This window comes from Pituophis catenifer, unplaced genomic scaffold, assembly GCF_029215685.1.
Source record: "Pituophis catenifer annectens isolate HBS135680 unplaced genomic scaffold, rPitCat1.0.hap2 SCAF_2, whole genome shotgun sequence".
Lineage (NCBI taxonomy): Eukaryota > Metazoa > Chordata > Lepidosauria > Squamata > Colubridae > Pituophis > Pituophis catenifer.
Genome location: NW_027256882.1, coordinates 50,851,254 through 50,862,315, shown reverse-complemented (window position 1 = coordinate 50,862,315; position 11,062 = coordinate 50,851,254). Strand labels below are relative to the sequence as shown.

The 11,062-nt window shown below is 41.8% G+C and overlaps 1 protein-coding gene across 1 annotated transcript in view; it reads left to right on the top strand.

The window, feature by feature from the left end:
• Positions 1-207: 207 nt before the first annotated feature.
• The window catches only part of PRICKLE2 (prickle planar cell polarity protein 2), a 320,000-nt gene continuing 309,145 nt past the window's right edge, over positions 208-11,062 (top strand). Inside the window, exon 1 of the mRNA XM_070936850.1 lies at positions 208-216. The gene's annotated coding sequence lies outside the window, so the exon portion shown is untranslated. The remainder of the gene's footprint in view (positions 217-11,062) is intronic.

Below are 11,062 nucleotides of genomic sequence, written 5' to 3'. Positions count from 1 at the left end.
GGGTATTGAGTGCCAAAGATGTTCCTTGCCAACATTTAAAGTGATTTTGTTTGGAGGATGGCAGTGCAGAAAATAAAGCAAGCAAGCATGCACACCGTTGTATAATTTTATCATTTAGCCTAAACAATACTGGACGGGCATCTTTTATTTTCCCGTGCCTCTTTTCTGTGCCTCGGTCAGAACTAGCAATTCCCGATACATGTGACATGTACTCCAGTAAGTACAGATTACTTCCAGCTAACATTTTTATTGCCGTTTCAATTATCTTTAAGAAAAGGGTAGTAAGAAAAATGAGGCAGCCTATGCTTCGTATTGCTGCTAAGGAAAAAAAAAAGGTATTTATAACCAGAGCATTTCTTTAGCATCTGCAGTTTACTGCAATGTGAGAATACATTGGTACAATCTACAAGGAAATTGCTATTTACTAACTATTTAATCTGGTGTTTTCAAAGTGTGAGCTGTGTTGCTGGAGAGTCTGTAAATTACATTATGGATTCCAAAGTTCTGACTAGCCCTCATACAGCTTGTAAAGAATCAAGTAGTTAGTCTACAACAGAAGCAGAGGTGGGACTTGAACAATGGTGGGTTTCAAAATTTTTTACTACCGGTTCTGTGGGTGTGGCATGGTGGGCGTGGCATGGCATGGCTTGGTGGGCGTGGCTTGGTGGCCGTGGCAGGGGAAGGTTACTGCAAAATCCACATTTCCTCCCAATCAGCTGGGACTTGGGAGGCAGAGAATAGATGGGGGCGGGGCCAGTCAGAATTTTTACTACCGGTTCTCCAAACTACTCACAATTTCCGCTACCAGTTCTCCAGAGCTGGCCAGAACCTGCTGAAACCCACCTCTGGACTGGAGGCTAAAACATACAAAGAATGGTTGCAGGAATTAGGTGTGTCTAGTTTAATGAAAAGAAGGACTAGGGGTGACGTGATAGCAGTATTCCAATATCTAAGGGGCTTCCACAAAGAAGAGAGAGTCAAGCTTGTCACAAGTAAATGCCTTATTCTCCATTATGTAAATAATATATGAACAGTGTGTCAGGGGTTAACTTATTCTTCACCTCTTAATATATTCATACTTTACCACTCCCATAATTAGCTCCACCCATTGTATATATAAGGAGCTGCATACGTTCATTCTGTGCTTCTATCTGTGAATATTCAGTGAATATAGAATGCCTTATGTAAATAAAGAGAGATATATTTGAACTCTTAATTCTTAAACAATTTATTGAGTCTGATCCTGAAAATATCGCAACAAAGCTATTCTCCAAAGCACCTGAGGGTAGAACAAGAAGCAATGGATGGAAATTAATCAAGGAGAGAAGCAACTTAGAACTGAGAAGAAATTTCCTGACAATGAGAACAATTAAGTAGTGGAACGACTTGCTTCCAATCCAGATCAGGGGTGGGTTCTAAATTTTTTTTACTACCAGTTCTGTGGGCGTGGCTTATTTTGTGGGCGTGGCTTGATGGTCATGTGACAATTATTTAGGATTTAGCAGAGGTACTGGTCTACCAGGCTTTTAACTGTTTGCAGAGCTGTACCAATCTACCCATTTATTTTTGCAGGCACTGATCTACTTATGTATTTTTGCAGGCACTGGTTTACCCATTTATTTTTGCAGGCACCGGTCTACTCATTTGTTTTCTTTTAACACTGATCAGCTGTAGGGCGGCCCTTTGAAGCCCCACGGCAAGAGTTTAAACAGTTTTTTTCCCTCTAGCCATCAGCTGGGACTCAGGAGGCAGCAATAGATTGGGGGTGGGGCCAAGTAAAAGGTAAGAATAACGCAGGGGGTGGGTGGGGTGGGGTGGGGCAGAACCGGTTCGATGATGTCATATCATCACTGCTACTGGCTCGGCAGAACCGGAAGGAACCCACCACTGGTCCAGATGTTGTGGCTCCAAAACTGGAAGTTTTAAAGAAGAGATTGAACAACCATTTGTCTGAAATGATATAAGGGGTTGGAGTAGAAGACCTCAAAGGTCCCTTCCAATTCTGTTACTCTGTTATTCTGACATCACTGCCCCTTTTGTAGTTTCCAGAACTTCACTGAAGTCAGCAGAGTGTATTTTGGGCTAGATGAGGTTCAGGACTGAAATTTCTACATCCAGAGGCACCCATTTCACTTTTTAAAACTCCTAATCCCTCCAAATGGGCCTACATATCCCATATGGGGAAGCGTTGAGGGAATTTTGTTTCCCATTCTCCAAAAAAAGGGACAATAATATTGATCCAAACCTCCACTGTGACCTAATGGTTTCATTCACCACCCCATGCTGCCCCAGGATCCCTTCTCCCCAAATTAAAGTATATCCCCATTCCTTCTAAGGAATATGCCCTGAAATCTCACTTAATAAATTTGAAGGTAGTCACTCACATCAAAATATTAAGGTGGAGTAGTTCCAGGTTAAAAGGTTTGGAATGAATGCAAACTTTTTTTTTTTTTTAAATTCACGGGAAATTTATGATACAGCTAGGTAACATTATCAGTGTTAGACACCAGGGTTAGTCTAGTCACCTTGTCATTATTGCTAGTGACTAACACTGCTGATGTTACCTAGTTTGGTAATGAAACATCTGCAAGGAAACAATCAAGCTCAGAGAACACCAAGGACCCTTTATTTGAACCGTGAGCTACAAATATTCTCCTTTATTGGTGTCATCTCTGTTTTTCCACAGTGTAGCAGCCTCCAAAGGCAGAGTAGTAGTCTTAATTGTGGCAAACAATTAAGTGGTATCCCCAGTCAGCAGAAAGTTTTTTAAAGACCTGCATTAAGTTATGGTTTCAGGTTTAGAGGTCTTAAACATGACATATTGGGAGGCTTCAGTCCCAACATTAAAAAAAACAACTATGGCTTAACTAAACAAACCATTATTGTAATTAGTCTCCTGATTGCTTATTTGTATCCTATGACTATCATTAAGTGTTGTACCTTATGATTCTTGATGAACATATCTTTTCTTTTATGTACACTGAGAGCGTATGCACCAAGACAAATTCCTTGTGTGTCCAATCACACTTGGCCAATAAAAATTCTATTCTGTTCTGTTCTGTTCTGTTCTGTTTATTTATTTTATTATTTATTACATGTATTTATATGCCGCCATTCTCCCGAAGGACTCAGGGCGGCGAACACAAGTTAAGAAACAAGTACAATAAAATCCCATTTTAAACCAAATAACTAATTAATAGTAAATAATAAAGCCCGGAATCAGAGTCAGCCTATTTGTTTGAATAGCCAAGTCTTCAGGTCCCGACAGAAGGAACAGAGATCAGGAGCCGTCCGGAGCTCGGTAGGTAATTCATTCCAGAGGGTGGGAGCACCCACAGAGAACGCCCTACCCCTGGGCATAGCAAGACGACATTGGCTCGCCGTCGGAACCCTGAGGAGAGTGGCCCTATGTGAGTGAACAGGATGGTGAGAGGCAGGCAGGAGAAGGTCCTGCAAATATCCCGGACTTAAGTCACGTAGGGCCTTATAGGTGAGAACTAGCACCTTGAAGCGGATCCAGAGAACCACTGGTAACCAGTGTAGCTCACGCAGGAGGGGTGTTATATGGGAGTAACGAGGGGCTCCCGTAACAACCCGTGCGGCTGCATTCTGGATCAGCTGGAGTCTCCGGGTGCATTTCAGGGGCAGACCCATGTAGAGGGAATTGCAGTAATCCAAGCGGGAAGTAACCAGGGCATGAGTGACTGTGCGAAGGTCATCTCAGTCCAGGAAAGGGCGCAACTGGCGCACCAAGCGAACCTGTGCGAAGGCCCCCCTGGTCACGGCCGTTAGATGGTCTTCTAGGGACAGCCGAGCATCCAGGAGGACACCCAAGTTGCGAGCCCTATCAACGGGGGCAAGTTTTTCCCCATCTATCAAAAGTGATGGGGCCTCTGAAACCCGAGATGCTGGCATCCACAGCCACTCAGTCTTGGAGGGATTGAGTTTGAGTCTGTTTCTGCCCATCCAGGCCCGCACCGCCTCCAGGCAACGGGACATCATGTTCTATTCTATTCTATTCTATTCTATTCTATTCTATTCTATTCTATTCTATTCTATTCTATTCTATTCTATTCTATTCTATTCTATTCTATTCTATTCTATTCTATTCGTCCTAAATTGACTAATTTGAATTAGCTCACTTTAGTTTAAATTGGTAAATTTACAATCCTTGGGGTCTTTCTTCACTGGTCAATAGCTAATTAATTTTGCCCGACTGGTATTTTGGTATAGTTGACTTAATTTGACTCCGGCATGATATGTATGAATTCAGTCACTGGATTTTTAAGCCATGGTTTATATCTTTGCATTGCCCATGTGAAGTTGAAACTATTAAATTTTTTTTTACAAATTATACTTCTTTTGACTTAACAGAAGTTAAACTAAAGAGCTATCTGAGTCGGAGGCTTTATTTTTTTTTATGAGCTTTGTGAGATATCTAAATGGCCTTTTGCAAAGCTAGTGAACAAGAGAGTCAGACAATATTTTGCCACTTTGTTATTTTAAATGGGGAGGGGGTACAGATGCCTGTCTGAAGACATTATTGCTTTAGCTATGAGATATGCACACATGATTCATATATACTGTAGCCAGAGAATGGGCATATCTTCTGCTTTCTACAGGTAGTCCTTGATTTACGACCACAATTGAGCCCAGAATTTATGTTGCTAAGTGAGACATTCATTAAGTGAGTTTTGCCCCATTTTACAACTTTTCTTGCCACATTTGTTAAGAAAAATCACTGCAGTTGTTAAATTAGTAACACGGTTGTTAAGTGAATCTGGCTTCCCACTTAACTTTGCTTGTCTCAAAAGATGATCACATGACCCCAGGACACTGCAACAATTATAAGTATGAATCAGTTGTCAATCATCTGAATTTTGATCATGTGACCAAGGGGATGCTGCAACTGTCATAAATGTGAAAAACGGTCATAAGTCACTTTTTTCAGTGCTGTTGTAACTTTGAATGGTCACTAAATGAACTGTTGTAAGTTGAGGACTACCTGTATTCTGCTTATGGTAGGTATGCCTCCCAATTTGCTTCTTAATACCTACAGCAAACTAAGAACATAGGGGAACAAAGCACATTTCAGATGACTTCAAGTAATTCTGTATGGCCATTTTAATGGTCTTAATTGCCTCTCAGTTAATCACATGAATCAGCTATTATACTGTAGTTTTATGACTTAATTGCAAATAACTAACACTGCTCTTTAGTTGTTACTCTTCCCTTATAAATTAGTGTCTGTTAAAGGCATAATTGCTGATAACTGGCTATGAAGTATCCTATAATGTTGATAGGACCCTAACTGTGAAAAGTATTTGGCTGTTATTCTTAATGGCTGGGCTGCAAAAATCCAGATGACCACTAGAGGGCAAGCAAGAAGACACATAAAATCTTTTTGTAGTTCACACATGGTAGTCTTTGTGCCAGAGAATAGGATTTCATTGTCATAGGATATAAAAGGAATCAGATGCAATAATTTCCCTTAAATCAGGTCATCAGATGACCAAACCCAATTCTGGATTTGTTGTTGGAGCAGTGGATATCTTGAGGACAGGCACCCAGTGTTCTTGTTTAAGGTAGCCTGGATCTTCTGACAAAATTTGCTCAGCGGTTTAGTTGCACAGCTACACTGAGGAATATGATAGGCATCTATCAGATAAAGGAACTCAAATTCTCACCAAGTTGGACTAGCCTTAAAGTAGGGATGTCAAACTCAATTTCATTGAGGGCCGCATCAGACCTGTGGTTGACCTCGGGGTGCCAGGCGGGCATGCCTGATTGAGTGGGTGTGGCCAACTGGATGGGTGTGGCCAGCTTGGCGCTACTCATTGGGTGTGGCTAACTGAGTGGGCATGGCCAGCTTGACGCCACTCCCTAAACTTCTGGCATGTTTCCTATTCGCACTGGGTAGACTGGGCTGAAGCGACATGGGCCGTCCCCTTACATTTTCCAGGACAACCCTATGGGCCAGATCTGACCACAATGCGGGCCAGATCCAGCCCACAGGCCTTGTGTTTCTTAAAGCATATCCCATGGAGGCAAATCAGGCTTCAGTCTAGCTTAATTGTAGGAGGAACTTCAGCCTGTTATTTCTGATGAAGTAGACAGAATTCTTGGGACAACTTGCTCAGCTACAAATCCCTCTTAGTTGGCTATCGATTTCCAATTCTTTTTGTAAAAAAAAAAAATCTGATGGAGGTGATGGAGGTGAACGAGGTGAACTGACTGGGGAGGTAAATGCATATGTATTTTAGTATACAGACAATACCATTGATAGCCGTGAACCTGAATGATCTGAAGTCATTGTGAGATGGCAGTGAATATTAGCTAAAGTGCAATGAGGATATAATAGATTTTGCAAATGGTGAATTCTTCCTTGAGAGATGGGGTGGTTGTGCTGTGACTTAAACAGGTGGTAATTCACCCACTTCTGAAGATGCCATTGCTAGACCTAATCATGCTAGATAATTTCCATCCAGTCTCTTAACCTTTCTGTTTTAGGAAAGGTCATGCTTGTGTGGTAGCTCCATAGAATCCTGAAGAAAGCAGATTGTTTGAACACCTTTCAGTTAGGATTTAGATCTGGATCTGGACCAAAATGGCATTGATTGTGCTTGTAGATGACCTTTGGTGAGAGCAGGACAGGGTTGGTATGTTCACCGGTACTCTTTTTCACCTCTCAACAACTTTCAATACCATTGACCACATTGTGGTCCCATTGGAACATCTTTTGCAATTGGTGGTGGGGTAGCTTGGTTTGCTTTCTTTGGAGCTGGTTCTAGTTGGTGTTGATACAATGGGCAGAGTCTACTGCCCCTGCTTTGCGATGTTCCACAGGGACATTTCTACTTGTGTTTAAATTTACTTGAAGCCACTGGATGAGGTCATCATAAATAATAATAATAATAATAAAAACAACAACAACAACTTTATTGTCATTGTACGTGTATACACAGTATACCCATACAACGAAATTCATTTAACACCCAAAGACCAGGTCCAACACACATAACAATCCCTAAACACACCCCCACCCACCACAATTCCCCACCCCTAAACCACCCAAACATCCACACAACAGACCAAGTAATGCTGTCCAACAGCTCACTGATGGTGGCCCCTTAGTTCATTGTTGACTGGAATTATAGCTCTGGGATAAATAAGCCCATGAGATTGGATTTTAATGGGAATGTTTATAGCCTGTTGCGTTTTGCTTGCTGTTAAATTGTTGTTAGCTGCCCAGAATGATGGCGATTGTCCATATAAATTGAATTAAATAAAATTTATCCTTACCTCTGTAAAGTTTTTGGTATGCATTCCCCAGCATAGCAATTGAAAGCCAAATATAATCTTTGGCCCCAGAATGAGCACATCTACGCTACAGGAATGTACACTATTGTTGTTATCCACTGTATTTGCAAGTTGGTTTTTATCAAGTGGATTGTGGATAGAGAGCATTTCTGTATTGTGAAGGAAGAGAAATTCATATTTCTGCATTTGGTAGAAAATGTATATAGAGGGGTAGAAGGCTGGAAGGCTTGAAGTCTTCTACCATCAATCTACTCCATCACAGAAAGAAAGTCCATGCACTTTGCTATGTCATCTACACAGGTCCTTAAAAATAAAGTTGAAGGTAAACTTAGGTCACAAGTTCCCAAAGGTGCTTTTTTCCAAAAGGCAACTGGACTTTCTTTGTTTTTCCTTGAAGACGTTTTGCCTCTCATCCAAGAAGCTTCTTCAGTTCTGGATGAAGCTTTTTGGATGAGAAGCAAAACGTCTTCAAGGGAAAAAAATCAAGAAAGTCCAGTTGCCTTTTGGAAAAAGCTCCTTTAGGACCACCATGACTAGATGACTGAGAATCTCCATAGACACCTAGGTCACAACATGACCCCTGTCACGTACAGGTGCATTAGGCATAACTTCATCGGGAACATCTCTATTAAGTGACTGAGGAGGGGGGCTTTCTTGTATTGTCTGGCTATTGCTCTAGCCCAGGAGTGTCAAACTCAAGGCCCGTGGGCAACATCCGGCCTGCGGGGTGCTTAGATCTGGCCCATGAGGCTGCCCTGGAAACAGCAAAGGACTGGCCTGTGGTGCCTCTGCCAGCAAAAACGGAGTTCTGTTTTCGCTGGCAGAGGGTTGTAGAAGGCTGTCGCAGCCGAAAATGGAGATTGGGAGCCCGTTTTCTCTGGCAGAGTGCTCAGGCCACCACAGGCTCCCTCGACATGAGTGACGTCAAGATGGCCATGCCCACCCTGGCCCAACCTGGCCATGCCCATCCTGCCCCCCCGAGGTCAAATACAACCGAGGTCAAATACAGCCAAAGTGGCGCAGTGGTTAGAGTGCAGTACTGCAGCTACTTCAGCTGACTGCTAGTTCAGCAGGTCAGCAGATCAAATCTCACCAGCTCAAGGTTGACTCAGCCTTCCATTCTTTCGAGGTGGGTAAAATGAGGACCCAGATTGTTGGGGGCAATATGCTAATGCTAATGCAATATGCTAATATGCAATATGCTATATGCTAACTTTGTAAACTTTGTAAACTGCTTAGAGAGGGCTGTAAAGCACTATGAAGCGGTATAGAAGTCTAAACAATAAGAATAATAACCCTGATGTGGCCCTCAAATCGAGTTTGACACCCCTGCTCTAGCCAATTCAGTATTGACTTGAACAACCATTGCAAACTAGTGTTCTGCCCCAGCTACGGACCCCAAAGAACACAGCACGCACAAAGTCTGTACAACACTTAAATTTACTAAAATAACTCAGTCTTTTTCAAACAAAGGCTGTTAATAAACTTTCTTAACAGCCTACAAGAAAACAAAGATAAAGTAATCACAATCTTACTATGGTTGGCAGAAAGCCTAGAAGCAATTTACAGAGAATCCAGACACGAAGGACTGAACTAAAGTTGTTCCCTATAAATAGCTTCAGTCGGCGTTCCTCCTTAAATAGGCTAAGGGAGTGGCCATTTAGCCCCAAGCTTTACTCTCGAGGAGACCTCCTCCTGAGGAGCCACTCCTGCCTTTTAGCAGCTCTGCGCGCCCATGCATCGAGAAAAGGCTCCTCCTCTTCACTTAAGGGAGCTTCTGGAGGTTCTGAAGGCCCTGGCTGAATCCCTGCCTCTGGCACCACATCTTCTCCAGCCTCCTCATTGTCTGACTTGAGTGTCAGCTGCACAGGCTGCTGGCGCAGCATCATACCAGCCTCCTCGCTGTCAGAATCAGCTACAATCCGCACAGGCTGCTGACGGGCCACAACAACTAGAGACCACGTAATTCCATTACGTGGAATTACGTTATATAGAATTTAACAAAGGAGCCTGAGTGGCGTAGGAGGCTAATGCCTCCTAAGGCAGCATTTAACATTTAACATCCAGCTGCCTGCAATTACTGCGAGTTCAATTCTCACCAGGCTCAAGGTCGACTCAGCCTTCCATCCTTTCTAAGGTGGGTAAATTGAGGACCCAGTTTGTGGGGGCAATAAGCTGACTTTGTATAAATATACAAAAGTATGAAGGCTATTGCTTAACGCATTGTAAGTTGCCCTGAGTCTCTGGAGAAGGGCGGCATATAAATCAAATTTAAAAAAAAAATGAAATTTCCCTTAACATATGAAACATTGAATGAAAGTTTTTGATTTTATTATTCAATGTAGGTTGGGTTGTTGAAGCAATGGTGTAAATAGGAATGAACCTCTACTCTTCCCTTAGATTGAAGGTCTTTAAAATTATTGATTTCCCATTCTTTTTGTAAGTGAATCTGGTGATGGAGGTGATGGAGGTGAACTGACTGGGGAGGTAAATATGTATGTGTTTTTGTATACAGACAATACCATTGATAGCCATGAACCTGAATGATCTACAATAATTGTGAGATTACAGTGAATATTAGATAGAGTGCAATGAGGACATAATTATATTAATGAATATTAACGTATTAAAGACCAAGTTAGCTTTGTTTGAAGGGGAAAACAGAGTGAACTAATTACAAACTATATATCAACAGGGGAAAACTAGAGCAAGTAGATGAATTTGGAAATGGAAGGGGACATTTTAAGCTGTGCAGATGCTTATATGAAGGTAGTGAGGTGGTTTGTGCCTGTTGTGAGGAGTTGTGTCAGAATAAATAAATGAGATAATATTTCTTTGCACTGGAAGGAGCAGAGAGCACATGGAAAAAGCACATAGAATTGAGAGTTGGTAAGTCAAGAGAAATATAAAAGCTATATGCTGTGGGAATGAGGCATTTAAGCAGTGTGTGTGACAAAGCAGAGTTAGTATAAAAAGAGTGGGTGTTGTGTTACTTTTTAAAAAAAGGATGGTTCAACGGACTGAGTTTCAGGATGCAAAATGCATCATATTAGGCATAATCTGGATTTCCTATATTGGGGTTTGGGCTAAATGATCTAAAACTCCTTCGTTTCTGCTCCTGATTATTTAAAACGTTATCTGCAGTAATTGCCAATTATCTGTGAAGACTTCCATGGCAAATTTAATCATGATTGTCACTTTTAGGGATAAGGAATTTTTTTTTTTAAGAAAAGAGAGAGACTAGAGAAAGCAATTATAATATTGCTCAAGCAGGGACGAGGAACGGGATTGTATATTAGTTGTACTCCCCTGTCGATGTCATGAATACTATGATGCAGTCAAATGGATGTCTGTCAAAAAAAAAAAGAGAGAAATCTGAAAAATTAGAATACGAACTACCGGTACATGGAAAATGATTTCTGAGAATTGACAACAGTCAATCCATGGAGAATCTCAACGGAGTGGAAGTCCCCTTCAGCTGATAGTAGTGCTTATCTATACAGCAAAATGATGTCTACAAAGATGGGAGAACAAAGCTGCCATGTTTGTTTCCCCCGCCTCCCCTCCATCTTTAGAGTTTACAGGTCTCTCCAACCTGTGAACGAGGCTTGTGTGATCTTGCATTGAATAGTTCTGTATCGCTTACAGTCCCACATTTCCTAATAAAGCCAGTTGGGTTTCTCATCAATTTGAGTCATGCCATCCGAGCCCTGTTTGATAGGTTCCCTGTTCCCTTTTACTT